Source organism: Callionymus lyra, chromosome 4 (genome assembly GCF_982586985.1).
Source record: "Callionymus lyra chromosome 4, fCalLyr1.hap1.1, whole genome shotgun sequence".
In the NCBI taxonomy this organism is placed as follows: Eukaryota; Metazoa; Chordata; class Actinopteri; order Syngnathiformes; family Callionymidae; genus Callionymus; species Callionymus lyra.
In genome coordinates, this window is record NC_141821.1 from 11,998,630 (window position 1) to 12,015,753 (window position 17,124).

At 39.5% G+C, this 17,124-nt stretch overlaps 1 protein-coding gene across 4 annotated transcripts in view; it reads left to right on the forward strand.

The window, feature by feature from the left end:
• Window positions 1-221: 221 nt before the first annotated feature.
• The window catches only part of jcada (junctional cadherin 5 associated a), a 36,005-nt gene continuing 19,102 nt past the window's right edge, over window positions 222-17,124 (forward strand). Inside the window, exon 1 of one of the 4 annotated variants that reach the window (XM_087788763.1) lies at window positions 222-280. The gene's annotated coding sequence lies outside the window, so the exon portion shown is untranslated. Of the gene's footprint in view, window positions 281-1,874; window positions 1,955-2,122; window positions 2,232-17,124 lie in introns of those variants that run through there. The other 3 variants (XM_087788762.1, XM_087788761.1, XM_087788764.1) reach the window with 3 other exon arrangements.

A 17,124-nucleotide genomic window follows, 5' to 3' on the forward strand; every position in this document is an offset into this window, starting at 1 on the left:
TAAAGGCAACATTTGTACACATGATTTGGTAAAGCACTAGTGAATTAGAAAAATATAATTTATGTATTGGTTTGTTATTTATATAATTTACCAATGTTTGTTAATGTATTGGTAAAAATGAAGTAAAAAATTGTATACAGATCCAAACTCCATACCATTAGGTGGCGGTAATATTGCGTTGGTTGCCCACCTTCACAAAAGAAGAAGAAGAACCCTGTACAATCCGCTCCTACAACACAACAAAGGTTGCAACTACTGTGTGGCTTAAAGGTAGAAAAAGGTAGAAACTTATGTTGTGAGTTCTTACAGTTCTGATCTAAAATTTTGCATTTATATTTTCTTATTATTTACAATAGTTTATTCTGTGGTCGGAGTTTTGCACTAGCAACAAGGTTGGAAGAGCTTGTCTGGTCTCTTGAAAATGATCAATTAAAATGTATTCAAACGGATCAAAAGTTTTAATTTAAGTATTTTAATGTCATAGTTAACATACATTGAACACCATTATAGCATTTTTACCATTACATGATGCCAACATGTCTGCAATAGTCATTTGGTCCCAAACCCCTGGTTCTGGGACCAGTAGTAGTAGTTTGTCAGGCATTTGTAACTGGGTTGCAATCTATTCTATTGATGATAATACTAATGTGTAAACCCATCATTCCTGACTCACTCACATGTTTCAAATGTTAGTCCCTCATCATGACGGTGCTTCGAAGTTTACTTTATAAAGTTCGTTCCTGTCTGAAATCTTAGTAAACGAGAGGTTACAAGAGCAGAGTCTGTTAATACGACGTATTAATGGCTTCACTCCTCCAGCCAGCAGTAATCACGTTGTGCTTTGTTTATACAATAAGTCTCTTGGAGGTGGAGACTTCCAGGATTGATGATGCAAGTTGACAAACATTGATGTTTGACCAATCACAGCAGAGTGCGGGTGTAGTCATGGTAAACAGGCTTAAACGCATTTTCTAATGTTGCTTTGTATTGGTATTTCGAAAGAAATTCCCGAATCTATCTATCTATCTATCTATCTATCTATCTATCTATCTATCTATCTATCTATCTATCTATCTATCTATCTATCTATCTATCTATCTATCTATCTATCTATCTATCTATCTATCTATCTATCTATCTATCTATCTATCTATCTATCTATCTATCTATCTATCTATCTATCTATCTATCTATCTATCTATCTATCTATCTATCTATCTATCTATCTATCTATCTATCTATCTATCTATCTGTCTATCTATCTATCTATCTATCTATCTATCTATCTATCTATCTATCTATCTATCTATCTGTCTGTCTGTCTGTCTGTCTGTCTTTCTAAAGATGTTAATTAAAAGAAAGTTTTAAACAGACACATACTGATGAGTACAATGCAATGGAGGTCCAACACACTTAAATGTTCCTTTTTTCTGTGGACTATCCCATTTTATTTTTACAGTAACTTATCTGAAGGCTTTTTCTGTGAATATAATGCCGGCATTAATCCGGTCTGCGGTGAAAAAAACCGGTTGGGGACCCCCTGAGCTACAGCACTGTTAATATGATCCAGTTTTAAATTTGAAATCCAAACACATCTTTGAAAAAAAAAGTAAAATAAAAAAGGTGGCTGCGGGCGGATGACCACCCACATGGAGTTTTGTAAAAAAAATAATAATAATAAAATGTATTCCCAAGCCGTCAAATATCGACGTTCGTGAATCGATTCCCCCATCATGTCATGACAAATTCCATCATAGGAGTGTGGCGTGCGTGTCTGAGGCCAGGTTCTGGTACGAGAGAGAGGTGTGTTGGTGACCTCAATGCTGTGCGCGCCCCAGCTGCTGCCAGCCCACCGCAGCTCAGTGGAGCGGAGCCGCTGCTCCCTCCTCGCCTCAGTCCGTCTCAGCAGCGACGGTGAGCGCCTGGACCCGCCGCCTCCCGACTCGTCTCCCAGGTACGAGTCCCTCCTTCTATTTATAGATGCTTTTTCTTTATTTATTTGTGAGTGAGGGAGGGGAGGGGAAGGTGGGGAGGGGGTTCCGTCTGCGTGCGACCTTGTTTGAGGAGCATTCCGACACTGGGAGTCGCGGATGCTCCTCCAGTCCGCGAGCGCGGGTTCCCCCCCCATCCAACAACTTAACCAGCCGAGAGAGAGAAGCAGCAGCTCGGCCCCCGTCACCGCTGGATGTAAGGACATCACTTGTGGAGCTCACGACACTCCAGCGACGACGGTTGTTTATTTATTTATTTATTTATTTAATCATTTTTATTTTAACTTGACGCTCGTGTGTCGCTGAACGTGCGCTCCTGTCAGGCTGAAGGTTAAACAGAGAGCTAGCAGGAGCTAACGTTAGCTTTCAATTCCTCCAGTCCAGAACGAGGCCAAAAAACTCTTATTGGAGTCTCGTTGTTTTGTTTTTTTTTTATCCTGGAGCTGCTCGGGTTCGGGAAGGGGTTGCGAGTTCGACTCCCGCACGCGACCCAAGCGCCTCGCTCGGGCAATGGCTCCCGTTCGGCTGCGGATGCGTTTCCTCTCAAGAGTCAGCTGTGACTGTAAACTTGTTTATTTTCAGAACCTTCTGGCTCGTTTTTTTTTTGTATTCAACGCCATCAATGCGCCTGTAGTTTGGTCGAGACAGATGTGCAAACTCTCACATCTGGGCAGCATCGACGTGTCTGTCAGGGGGATCTCACCACGACGCGACTTGTGGTCCCCCCCCCTTTATTTTTATTTTATTTTTTGGGGGGGTGTTCCGGAACCAAATGGCGCTCCTGGACCATCCCCGCTCCTCTTTGAAATGCTGTCACACCTGCAGCATGTTTGCACAGCAGCTACTTTAACCTCTTGTCTTTTCCCTTCTCACCCTTCAGACCATGAAGGTGATAAAATACCTCTTTGAACTTAACATGTTCTGCTGGTGATCCCTTTTTTTTATATATATATTCCCCTGGTCTGCTTTTCCCCCACTCAAGAGATTTGTTTTTTAGTGTTTGCCTTGGCCTCTGACTTCCCAGACGAGAAGGGGTCTGGCAGTTCATTGTCAATAAGGGACCTCTAGAGGCCAGACTGTGACAGGCAGGGAGGTAACGTGTTTATTCCTTTTGAGTGATCTGCTCTATCAGGGCAATTGTCATGCAATAGGTTGAGGGGTGGAGCTTAACATCTGGAGCACAGGCTTGTGTTGTTTTGTTTTCTTCGGTATACGAGCAGCTGAAAGTACAAGCGGTTCAGGGAGTATCACTATTTACTCTTAAATATGTCGTCAATACATCCACAGGATATTTCAAATATGGCAATTACGCATGTGTATACATGGTCATTAGGATTAGGATTAACACACAGCATGTTTTTTTTCCCCCTCCTCTCTACTTCTAGGATAATGTTGTGACTTAAACTCTGGCAGTTCCATTTTTTAAAACCTCTGCCAAGGAGTGATGGAATTTATGTTTCCCTGCTGTTTGGATAGTATGTTTACAGACAGCGAAATGTTATCTTTGGTTCAAGGTGACCCGGAGGCCTGAACACAAATGTGTTTGAGATTGTTGTGATCCCTTGTGTTGTCTCTGGGTCAATGTGGACGACCTCCTCTGGCTTCAAGGAATATTTATGCATATGTTTTCGTACCTTCCGTCAACTTGACCCAGAGATAACGCAAGGGTTAAATGAAAAGAAACGGATAAGGCTGTAGCGACACACTTATCTCACAAAACTGTTTGATACGATTTATTTAACTCACAATACGAACCTCTAAGATATATTTTGATGCACTTGGATAATTTCTGCCACGAATCTAGGGGACACTGAATTATTGTGACATTGTGTGATTGTTCAACTCTCTTGGAGAATATGGCCAAAATTCAGCTTTAAAAGCCTGGCTTCTATCCTCTTGTCCTCAGTCATTCCTATGATCTTGCAGGATTTCACTTTTCATATGACAGGAGTATATAATAACTGCGGCCAACTATGAGCGGACTAAAACTAACAAAAAAATCCAAACATATACCTATATTTTCCAAAACCCATAGAAACAGAACGATCTAGAAGTGATATGATTTCAGTAATGTTCGTATCCAGGAAGGTTTTTGGCATTTAATTGTTCGGCTTCTCATTAGTGCAGCTCACGCTCTCAGCTCTCGTCAAACAATTAAAAAAAATCAGACTTTTTTTAATTATAACTTCATTACTAGAGTAAACCAACTTTCACAGACCTGTCGTGCCAAAATTTGATGTAATCGTTCAGTGTTTACACGGCTAGTTAAGACCTGGTATGGAATTGTTGACCTGCGGCTAAGGGTTTTCAGCCAAAACGTCATAAACGTGACTTTTCCCATGAGGCAACACTTTACATCATTAAGTTGTTTATTTGACTGTATTGATCTGTTTCAAAGACTTGTTTGAAATAAGCTTCTTGACAGAGGTACTACTGTATGTGCCTCTTCAGTGCTTTTCTTCTTTGAATTAATATCCTGTTTCCCTCATGCTCACAGTTTAATAATTATTCTGGAGCAAGCTGCAGAGCACTTTTAAAATGAACGGAAATAATACACACAGAGGCATATATTTATATTCATGAGATCAGAACTACTGGCAATTATTTAATGCAAAGAAATTATCTCGAGCTCACATATGTAAACATCAATACGGCCAAATCACGAAAGAGGTCACAAAGAAATAAGTCTAAAGCAATTATAATTGAGGTAAAAATAACACAAAAAAAACGGAATTATTCATTATTATTGCATACATTTAAATCCAGGAAACATTAGAAGAAGTCCATGTGTTCTAGTTTACTCTCGTCTGAGCCCCGATACACACCCAGAATAAAACATTCCAAACACACCAAATCACTTGATGTTTCACTCACTATTGTTGTATAAATGTTCCGCATGAAGACACACTTGGAAAAACACTTGAGATGATGCGCTTGTAGTAAGCGGGGAATATCAGAAACAATCATTATTGCTCTGGTGAAGACACACACCACTTTTCACAATAACAACACGATTATGTTTTGGCTCTTTTCACAAAAAAACAATGTTTAAACTGAAGGGAGGAAGGAAGTAAGAGAGCTTGAATCAGCATATTTTCATGTTTACCCACAGATTATCATATGGATTGTGTACCTTAAAGAGGATTTATTTGGTCTGTTAGATAACTTGTTTAATAGCATTCATGCTTCTCTTATATGTCAAACATATATATCTATATTACTTGAGCCTGTAGCATTTAGCTGACCTGTTTAATGTTCAGGCTTCAGCTAGTTAGTCGAGATGGATTTTTTTTTGACGCAACATGCCGAGGCCCAACAATTCAATGTGAGCAGCTGTTCAGTAATCTTTGTACTGATTGGCTCAAAGATTGCTGTTATGATCACTACGCCAAGTCTTGCTCTGGGGCTGTTTGATTGTGTATTTTGTACGACATCGCAAATTGTTTTCAAGCCCTTCCATGATAGCTTAACCATCTGCATCACTTGTCACCAGAGGAAGATTCAAAGAAACCTCATGACATGTCATGTTGCCTCCAAACTATGCATTGAAATACTCCATTATTTACGTGTTTAGTCAACATGAAGGTGCTATCACTTGTGGCAAACAGTCGCACAACTAGTTAATGGGACAAGGTCATAACTAGACTATATTCCTTCCACACAACATCTTTGGTAACAATCCTTAAAGTAGTAAAATCTAGAGTAAAACGAATAAAGCAATAAATGCCCAGATTGAACAGTTGTATATGCATTGAGGGAAAATTAATAAAAACAAAATAAGATAAGATGAAACTAACCAAGCTGATAGCCTCTCTGAAAGATTCAATGTCAGTTCATGTCTTTTTTCCCACAAATTTTAATGTTAGATAAGGAGCTGCAATAACATTCCTGCAAACTTAATTTTTGACTCTCCCCTGACATTAGACCCAGAAGATTACAAACCTTTTTTTATCTTGATCATTCTCTTTTTCATTTCCCAAAAATAACATATATTTTTAAAGTTCATACACACATCTGTGCTACCCCAGTAGGAAACTTCATATCAAAATACATGATTGTCGTCTCCCAACTTGACTTGAGCGCCTCCAACGTTGGAGGCTGAAAACTGAGAGGCACGAACTGTTTCCTAATTGAAGTGAATGTCAGAAGCATCCTGAAAGTAATTTGCCTTCTGTCATCCATTAAAGCCACACAAAGCTGGTCAGAGTTTCGCTGTCAATATTTGTGACATGCGCCGAGAAGCGTGACTCACCGATTCAAGATTTCATATCGCACCCTCTTTTGGAAATGATCTCCGTAAAAGTATATACTGAAAACTTCTGCTGCGCTGCTTATCACTCGGATACATTAGGAGCTGATTACATAATCATCATCAGGAGCTGCTCTCCGTCCACACGGCAGTGCATCCACAGCGTTTCTTTAATTAAAAAAGGTCAGCAGCTCTCACAAAGTTGCGGATGGGTCATAAAACTAATGTTAAATAGCTTGCAGGCCCTTAAGACGATGAGATCTTAAACGAAAAGGTTGTTGCATGAATGTAGCCGTTTCCGAAATTGTTGATTAGTTTTCCTCTTCGCAGCAGTTCTGATAAATGAGGCTAATCGTGCACAAAAAGCATTTTTTTGTAGCTGTATTTGTGAATGTGTATCTCATTAGTGTTCAAGCTCTTCTCTTTGTGTTTATTCCTCACTTGTGTTTTTTTTTTCTTCCCAGTCAACGCCCCAGGTCTGCTTATTTTTGGTTGTGTTGTTTGTATAGTAATTATGGCATAGCCCTGGAGTGAATTGTGTGTTCTTGCCCAGACTTGGAGTCAGTGTTTATTAAAAGTTTAATAAGCGTATAGAGACATCAGAGCAACTATTCCAGTTAAAAAAGAAATGTACTAGGACCAGCGCTTTAGCCAAAGAATTGTGAGTGTTATCCCAGAGACTGTGCGAACACAGGGCCTCGCTGGGGGGGCTGAGGTGTGGTGGGACAAGGGGGGAAGCGTATTAAAAAGGAAGCAGCTCATTAATTCCTTCCAGCAGTGGGAGGAAAGGGTTGGTCAGCGAATTTGCGAGGGGGGGGGCCCCACCTCGTCTTTGAAATGAGTCACGGCAGCACGTCCTTTAGAGGAGTGGTCGAAACCTTAGGTCGTCCTCCTGGTGATGCAGGCGGTCTGGTAACCCCGGGCCGGTTTCTTTTTCGCTCCGATAACGCTGTTCCTCTCGGGCTAATTCAGCAGCATCGACAGACTCTCCCCTTTTTCCTTCTCTTTCCGTCTTCAGCATTATTTCCAGGCCAAGTGCATCAATAAAATGACTTTCTCAGCCCTTGGCTAGCGCTAGACACGGCCTTTGAAAGTCATTCTCCAGTGTGCCTGGCTACAGGGATCCCTTTGGAGGGGTCCTTGCCTGATGTCACGTGTGATGTCAGAGCAGACGTGACGCAAGCGGTCAGGCGGGAGGAGCCTCTCATGATTAAGCCAACTAGAAATGTGTGAACGCCAGTGACGTCTGCCGGCGTGCCTCTGAGGGAGAGGCCGGGAATCGGTAGCGTTAAAAGCAAAAAAACTGTTTGGTGTGTATTGGTCGGTGATGGCTGGGTGCTGCTCGATGGATGTCCATGTGTTTGGCAGATGGCGTCTGCTTTTTTGAATCCTTGTGCCATCGAGCCCTTGGGTTAGCCCTGGTCGCCTGGTTTCCCATCCACAGAGCCTTTTTTCCTATCAAGTTAATTACACTCCGTGGGCTTCTCAGCCCACCTGTTACTCATCCGGTTCTCGGTCTAAATAGCAAAACCAAATGTTTTATTTTGCTCTCTGTGAAATGCTGTAATGGTACGTCACATTTACATTCAGCTTATCTGTTTATCGAGTCTGTAATACCGAGGCATGGTCCACGTGCGATTCCGGGAAAAAGTCTGACTCTTTGATCAGCATGTATCTGGCTGATAAACCATGCCACTGTCATCTCCAGCAAGTCCAGGACTTTGACAGACACTAATTAGCATGAATGGAAGTTGGCAGGCTAAGAATCAGCACGGTTTGTTAGCCGAGCGCAGGTGAAGCCTACTGTGTAGCAGCACAATGCATGGAAGGATTAGCATGCCTAATAACCTTGCCGCTGTGTTCTTCTCCTCCCTCGTACTCGCTGATCATTTATGATATGCCGCTGCTCGCATGATTCGCGTAAGTGAGGTTTGCGTTCAGTGGAGAAAAAAAATCTTATGACGTCAAAGATTATGAAGCGAGCTCAGGCTCCTGCACAATGGAAAACAAATCCTTTTATATAATTAACTTCATATCATTTTAAGCCAAATGATGTTGGACGTCAAGTCAGATGCTTCATACTGGCTCATGACTCATTTGTCTCGCTATACATTTTGATTTCTGAAGCATAACCTGACTGCACACAGCCCAGGATGTCCCATCTGTCTTGACAGAAGCCACTGTCAAAGGACAATTGTCTATAAAGATTAGTTTAAAGCTCCGCTGTAGCAGCATAAGAGCCTTTAAAGCGGTATTGCGCTATGAGTGGCCCCTTTGGCCACATTTGACCATCTCTGTCCAGCGACTGTGAAGACAAAAACTAGTATACTGTGGGACATTTGATAGTATTTGATGCTTTGTTTCTGTTGTGTCTTTTTTTGTAAACTTTATTTTAATTTCTTTAACGTAGCGTAAACAGCACAGTATTTCAAATTTGTATTTTGTTCACAAAAATATGTCGTAACGTAATTTTTATCTTTACAAATGTATATATTTTATTAAATTCCTTTCATTCTATTCATATCTATGTTCAAGTCAATATATATTTTGTTTCAGCACATAATAGGAAAATATTTTCATTATCTCATAATTATCTTATTTACCTTATCTTTATTCTTACACAATTTAAATGTCTTTTCATCTTCCCTTCATAAAATCCTTCCATAATAATTCATCATAATTCTCAAATAAATTAACTATTTCTAAAAGGAATTACTGCAGCATAACAAACAAGCAATTCTGTATAAAACTACAGAGGCCTAAACTATAAAACTTCATATAAGTTTATTAGGTATTTATATTTTTTATTATAAAAATAATGTGTGACATATTTGTCCCATTGTACATTTAGTTTAGACAATTAGACTTTAAACTGGCATTTTAAAAGGATTTTCTTAGCTCTTGCACAGTAAAAATGTATGTTATTGTTAAATGTGTTTACTATCAGCTTTAACAGGAGGCGATCAACACAAGTTTGGTTGAGATCAGATTGACATCAAAGACACTATTTATGCTCATTATTGATGTTATTGTTTTTTTTGGTGAAGGGTTGATGAGGCCTCATGAAACAGTTGATATGGTATCATGATACAGGGTCCTTATTTCGAAAGGCCACTAGAGTCATTCTCAGTTTAAAAAGGATGCCAGATTTTAATGAATTAGTAGATCAGAGCGAAAGATCATGAAGCAGAGAGTGCCCTCTAGTGGCCTTTCAAAAGGAAGACACTGTATCATGATACCTGTTCCATGAGGCCTCAACAAGCCATCAGTAGTGCTTTTCTATTTTCACTTTTGTTCCCTTGACGCACCATCATTATTAGAAGCTCATAGTTTAGTGTAATACAGTAGTGATCAAGCACAACACCTTAGTGTCAGCCTTTAATTAAAAACAAGTTTGTGTCTCTGTTTATAGCTCCACATCGTTTAGATCCTTTTTGTCTCTTAAAAAGCCAACAGCTGTTCAAGTTTGTTAATATATATTAAAAGGAAATTACAAATGTTCCGTGAAAACCATTACACCTTTCATTGGCGCCATTAAACCTTCCAATTTCATCATGTTCTCCCAGATCCAAAGGAAGACCGATCCAAATTACTCACAAGGCTTTAATCCATTCCTGCGTCACTTATTTTCTCCATTTAGACCTCATGTTTTTCTGTTTAGCCAGACTAGAACAGATTGTTTTGTACTGTCAGATTTTTGGTATATTTTGCCATAAAAGCATCAGTACTGAAACACCCAGCCCATTCTGCTTTTGAATCTGCTGCCAATAGTGACTGGCTGTAAAAAAGACTTGGACTAAGACAATGCATTGGGAATATCTCCACAGCCCACATGCTATTGTCTACGAGCCGCTGTTCACAAAAGCAAAACAACTGTTGCCATGAGAGATGCTCAACAAAATAATGTAAGTGGGTGGATTGAGTGCTCACACCCTACTTGTTTTTGTGCACATGTTTTTCACCATGTGAGAGGAGAAGTCAAATATATGGCATTACTGCAATGATTTGTGTACATGTATATATTGTATAATACCATTAGACAAAGAAATTAAATGTGTCATGGATTCCGAGAAACTCACTTCATTTATTGCCTTGATTGCTCTCAATTGGAATACATGAAAGTACTTTGACTGGAATCACAACTTTTAAGATTTGTGTATTCCTTGATTTGAAAAAAACAAACAAACCCTGAGTAACTGTCCCAGTGCCATTTCTTTATTGCTTTTCTTAAGCTAGTCAAACTTGGCCAGGAGGGACTCCACTTGGTACCGCATTGTTTTTCGCTGCGCTGAGGTGGGCACGACACGCCACATACAGCGATGAGAAAATTAAATATAGACCCAACACAATTTTTAGGCAATACAGTAGTAACTCCTGTGTATGGCATGTGACTAACAGAAAGAAAAGAAAATATGGATAGATAGCAAGTTAGATAGATGGATGGATGGATGGATGGACGGATGGATGGACGGATGGATGGATGGATGGATGGATGGACGGACGGACGGACGGATGGACGGACGGATGGATGGATGGATGGTTCGATGGACGGATGGATAGATAGATAAATAGTTTTTTTTTTAAATGTCATATCTTTAAATCTAAGAAACTGAGAGTGAAGTCTGATCATTTTTTCCATGACTCAGTGGAAAAAGCAAGTGGAAAAGCTCATTTATGGGTCAAAAATAGATGTGGGTCAATTAAACAGCTGAAGCTTCATTGAAGGGTTGAGGTTGTCCCTTAACTTGACCACTTCAAAAAGTAAAAATTACTCAGGAACTAGATTTAGCTTCGATGAAATCATCACAGGGAGCGGAATTTTGTTGTTTTGATCTCTTGAAGCAAACCTTTAGTTGTCTTGTGGTTTTTATTCATAAATGCCATTTAACATTATATTACGACCTTGTCTGCAAAAAAACATTACAATTGCTGTGTTATACACATCAGGGATTTCAAACTCAATCACACAACTGTATGATCCTTATGAGGCTAATTGCTGTATTTTATTCATAAAGGCTCAATGTATTGTCGTCTTCTATCAAACAGTCACAGAGCAATACCTTTCCGTCAACATCAGTTTTATTCTTATTAGAAGTCTCTGTAAAATGGTTGAGAACGATCCTCTATCTTCCTCAGCTTATATTTAAACACTGATATTTAATAGGTCACCATATCAAAATGAATATTCATCTGCTTTGAGTCAACCAACCCAATGCATGAGTTTAACACATGTGATGTAAACTCAGCAACATTTCAAACAGCATTGTATATATGTCAGGCAAATGCGTCCGACTGTTGAAGTGAAAAAAAAAGATTCCAGAGAGTTTGAAACTTGTGCTAAGGGAGACATCATGTTGGCAGTAGTAGAACAACGTTTTCTCCCCGCTGTTATCTAGTATAGGACGTTCTGCTGCTGTGTTGTGTTGTCAACTGTGATGTCAGATGATTGGTATATATTGTCTGTTCTTGCTGATACAGATAAGGATTTGTACTTTTCTTTCTGTGAAGAATAGCTAAACTTTAACCACTTTCATACTAAGCCTATCGTAACCGGTTGAAAAGTCTCTGCATAATTGTCAGGGGTTGAAACGGCTAAAACCTCTTGCGTTCATACACGCTTGACATATCCGGCTACGCTGAAGCCTGTGGCTGACCTCGGTGCGTCATTGCGTTCACACCGGGGTTTTTGCCGCGGCGAACCCCAGAAAACCCTTACCAAACCTACTCCCGAGATGGTTTTTGCTCAACCGGTTACACCCCTTAAAAAATGGTTGATTTGTGTTTATACTAGGGTTATTTCAACCAGGTAAGCACCTCTAGTCTATTCAACCGGTTACAATAGGCTTAGTATGAACAGGGTCTTTGTGTTACAGCATTGACGGCTTTCAATGTTCTTTTGATGGATATTCGGACCAGGAAATAAAACACTTTAAATGGACAGTACAAAGTATGTTAGGGTATGGAGAAATTACTGGAGATATATCTATTTGTGTGTAGAAACGGTGATCAGGGGGGTTTAATTAAAAAAACTATTATAATTGGATTTGAACTTGAAATTAATAGTAAATATACTAACTTGCACATGATAAACAACCTTTAAATATACCCCCACATTTTACTGATTGAGTTTGCTTTTTCATTTTTTAAAATAGGGACACACTGAAGCAAAACCGATTAAAAGAGTAAGACTGCTTTGTATTAAATTTTAGAATAATCAGACTGTTTTGTGAAGTTAAAGTCTTCAAATGTGATGGGTTTGAACTTGTTAAAAAGCAAGCCATCCTTGTCTGACCTAGTTGCATTTAAATTTAATCGAGCGTTTCACAGAGACACTCTCTCTTTGAAGGAATTGCTACTTATGTGATAAATATTTGTGAATTTAGAACAAGTTACATAATATTCCAAATGGCTATTCATCAGCAGAAAAAGTGCTTCATCAAATAAGTCACCAAAGTTCGTCCACGCACAGACAGAGAGAGGTCTGGCTAGAATCGGTTTCGACATCTGATCGCCGTGGCCTCAGATGAACGCAGACCTTCGGCATGTTTCCCCGGGACAAACAGGAGCCTGTGGAGAAGCTGATTGGAAACACTTGCGACACGACCGGTTCCCCTCCGCTCCCACAGCGACGCACTTCCTCAGGAAGAATCTGTCCCTTCGGTGGACGCACTGATGTCATGCAGATAAACAATCTGCGGGCCGCTGCTGTTTGCTGAATCTGATGGGCTGTCATCCCTGAGAGACCCCCGCACGTACACAACCCAAGTGGACGAGAACAAAGTGACTCGCGTCCTACACACCCACTCGGGTCAGATCTTATTGATCCGAGGAGACTGGGAACAATGTTGTAAGATAGGGCGAGGCTCTTGTGGAATATTTTTAGGAAGCAGGCTCATCATCCTCTGGGCTCTGGGCTGCGAGATTACTTTCAGTGCCGTGCCTTTATGCAGAAGGCAGCTCAATCCAAAGCTCTTTTTGTTTTTCTTCCTGCTTCATTTTTCAGGAGGGTCGGGCTATTTTAACACGTCTTTGTTTTTTTCTTTACTACAGCATAAGTTAGTTTTTTGAATGTGTCCCAACCAAGAGACTTCATAAATATTCCATCCCACTCCTCATCACGACTCCTTACGTCAGGATGGATGTGTGCGGCCGTCCTTACTGGGAACTCCTAATTGCTTCGGGGGCATCATGTGGCGGCCTTAATTCAATTTCTCCATTAGAGTGAATCATGCTGTGTCACCTAAATACTCATTAAATGTTTTTGAATATTAGCTTTTATGGTTGGGACTTCAGGAGCGTGCATGGCGGAACCTTTGCGATTTACAAATGGATACAATATCTTAGTCTTCACAAGTGCCTTTGAATAGAAGTACAACTTTCAGATACTTTCCTTGTGTCATCCCTGTGACAGGGTCGCCGGTTGTAAGTAGTGATGGGGTATCACGATACAACGTCTTCATTTTCGAAGGCCACTAGGTGGCATTCATTTTGCAAGTTTTCAGCTGTATCATGAGGCACCACCGATCCATCACTAGTAGTAAGATAGTATTTTAAGCTAGGTGATGCCTGAAGCAGCAGATGCTGTACAGTTTGAAAAGGCTGTTAGATGGCACCTTCAGTAAAAATTGATTCGATCACAGCACAATATTACAAAACCATCTATAACAAAGCTATCATGATAAAGATGATGCCATATCAACCCAGTCACCAAACCCACCTAAACCATCACAAGTATTAAGCGTGTTGTTAATTATCTTGCATTCACACTTTTTGCACATTAATAAGCAAACTACTATATTTGAACATTTATTATTCAGTTTTTTATTTTTATATTTTCCATTAATCAGCAGGCTGGTAACATCTTCCCGACTCATCACTTAACATTCCCGATATTCCAAGGATACTCTCCTGCCTTTGCCCGAGGGCAACTTCAGGCAGTGAGAGGGAGAGGGATAACTAGTAATTTTAAATGTACTGTCATTGTTACATAAAACATTCAAAACTCTTGACTGTCCCAATGAAACTACATGTTTTATTAGTATGAACAAGCTTATTCTGTTGTGCTGCCCCAGGTTATATAAATATGTCACAACAACAAAAATACAAAAGCTTCTTATTTACTCCTGTATCAGGATGTTCTGCTAATATTAATACATTTCAATCTATGAAATATGATACCATTTGAGTTTAATGGGACAAACAGTTGGCAGTAGTTCACAGCAAATGAACATGGTAGAAAGAAGGAAGAAAGCGCCACAATTACACACACTACAAAGAGTGACTTCCAGAATTAAATTTGGAACACCTCCAAAATGCACTTTTCTTTTAGTTGTCCCAATTTCGTTATTATCTTAATATTCCATTGAAGTCTGTTTTTTGGTTTTTAAGGCTTTGCGGCCGCTAATAAACACAGATGATCATGTAGCTTCTTTGGCTGAATTGAAAATATATTGAAATTATTACTGTTTGGTCACGAAGAATAAACAAACGCTAGAAAAACACTTTAAAATTTTCCATAATCCATATTATTATACAGTAGAAGCTTTTAAAAAGTCACCATTTTAATAGGTAATGCATGAGCTTATCTGTAAAGTCTATCAAACAAGCTTTTGCCCTGCTTTGGAAAGTTTAAAAAGATAGTTTTATTTCTTTCAAGACATGTATTTTTTCACCTTTCTTATCTAGTAGCACACTCTGTATAATCAGTAGAACTCCAAGCAAATTACTTAATGAAATACAATTAAGAGCTGATCAGCTAGGCTTGATTGCTGGGATGGAAATCTTGTGAATCCTGCACTTACGGTTCATGTATCCTAAAGTTTTATTTGATTATTCGTGACATGTACAGATCGGATTTAGACAGTATGTGATATGTAGTTAGGGTTTCCCAACCTTTTTTCTACTGTGGACCGGTTAATTGATGGCATTATTTTCAACCGTTTACTAGATAAAAAATGGCAAAAAATAAAATAAAATGGCACAACCTGCAAAAACCAAACATTTAACTGCATGAAACCAGAACAAAGTAAAATCTCATTTGCTAAACCATTTTTCATTTTCATTTTTTTCAAAACACCTTTCAGAGAGTACTAATCATCATCATAAATCGAATCACTTATTTTCCCTTTTTGTTCAGCCTGGCATTTAAAACGGAAATGTAATGGTCCCCCAACTAGTACTTGGGGACCCCTGATGTAAACTGTTCTGGGACTTTACTATTGCAGTGGATTTTGAAAACGTGTACCTTGAGTGATCGGAGTCTTTACCAGCATAAAGTTATTAATAAACATGATGAAAGTAGGTCATCAAGTAAGATTTTATTCACGTTATTTTGCAGGCCACATTTAGCCCTCTGTCTTTGAACTTAACACTTTAACAATGTTTTTTTAACGTGTGTTGCCTTGTTAGCCACATACGTTTCACATTTCACACTCTCTTAAGAAGTGGATGTTTCTCCTGACTCGAAGCAGATCTTTATTCAGTTACCAGGGCCACCTGCACTGACCCTCTGCTCCTGTTTATCCCCAGTTGTGCCCTCATCTTAGCAGCCCATGAATAAAGAGCTGACACCAAACTGTCAACTTGCTGGCACTGGTTCTCCCCTGCAGCCTAATATCCCGTCACCCTCTCTACACACAAGGCTAAAATGCTTATTAATGTTATCTCACGCACAGGTCGTAGCCTTGACAGACATTCATTTGACCTCAAAATTGATATTTGACGGCGAATTGGAGGATGAAGTCGAAGCTCTGGTGTTCTGATGAGAGGAAATGCGGAGGCGGCAGCGAGGGTTGTCTGGAGGGAATGCCAGCTTTCATGTGGTTCTGTTTATTTTTAGCATTCTCAGCAGCGTATGTTATCCATAAACTATATCATTATTTCTCATTCCAGTCAGTCATGTAATTAAAAACAAAGCAGATCTGCAGCTTTTCCTCTCCCACTCTTCCCAAATTCCAGCACCAGTGTTGCCAATGTTCCACACAGATGAAGGTATTGTGGAGAAACACAGTATTGTCCTGTTCCTTCTGGGTAAAAGCCAACATTCGTCACATGCCTAGTCTTGAATTCAGGGTTTTATATTGTATAAAACAGGGAAATTCCATTGCATAACAGCATTAGTAGTGTTTAAACGAGGCTTGATGGCGTAGTCAGCCTAGGTCATCATACAAGAGGAAATCCTCACTTTAAATGATGATGGAGATAATCCTTATTTAGTGATGACACTAAGAGAAACTGTCACAGATTAAGGGGCTTAGTGGGATCAGAAAGCATATGGCTGGTGAGTTACGACAGGTTAATCCTCCAATAATATTAAGGTGAATTATCATATTAATGAACGGGGCCATTAAAATGGGACTACATTAATCTTTTTCTTGTTGGGAGAGTTCCTAAGATGTTTGGACAGATTTTCATCATATTTGTGGACTCGGACTATATCAACTGACTAAAAACAAAATGTAAGCTATCGTGCCATGCAAGGGGTTTTCCAGATACCACATTTGTTGTAAGATTGTTTATTGTGATTTAAAAAAAATATAACTTTAGTAAAAACATCTTCTCCAAGATACTGTTTCGACAACACTATCTAATTTAAAAAAGACTCAAGCAATATATCATATTGTTGCCCCTGTATCGTGATACATTTTACTTATGTATCCAGATTCTTGATAATAAACAGCCCTATTATTTATTCAATATACAGTACATACTGTACAAATACTGTATATTGTACCTGTGGTCTGAACCGTGTCTTTGAAGCCATGTAAGTAAGTCTTCTAGTAGGGCCGGACTCTTGTCAGAGTTTGGGCTGGCTACATTAGGGTTTGGGGAAGATATTTCTATTCTTACACTTGGCCTTATTATGCAAATTCTGAAAGAAAGTTG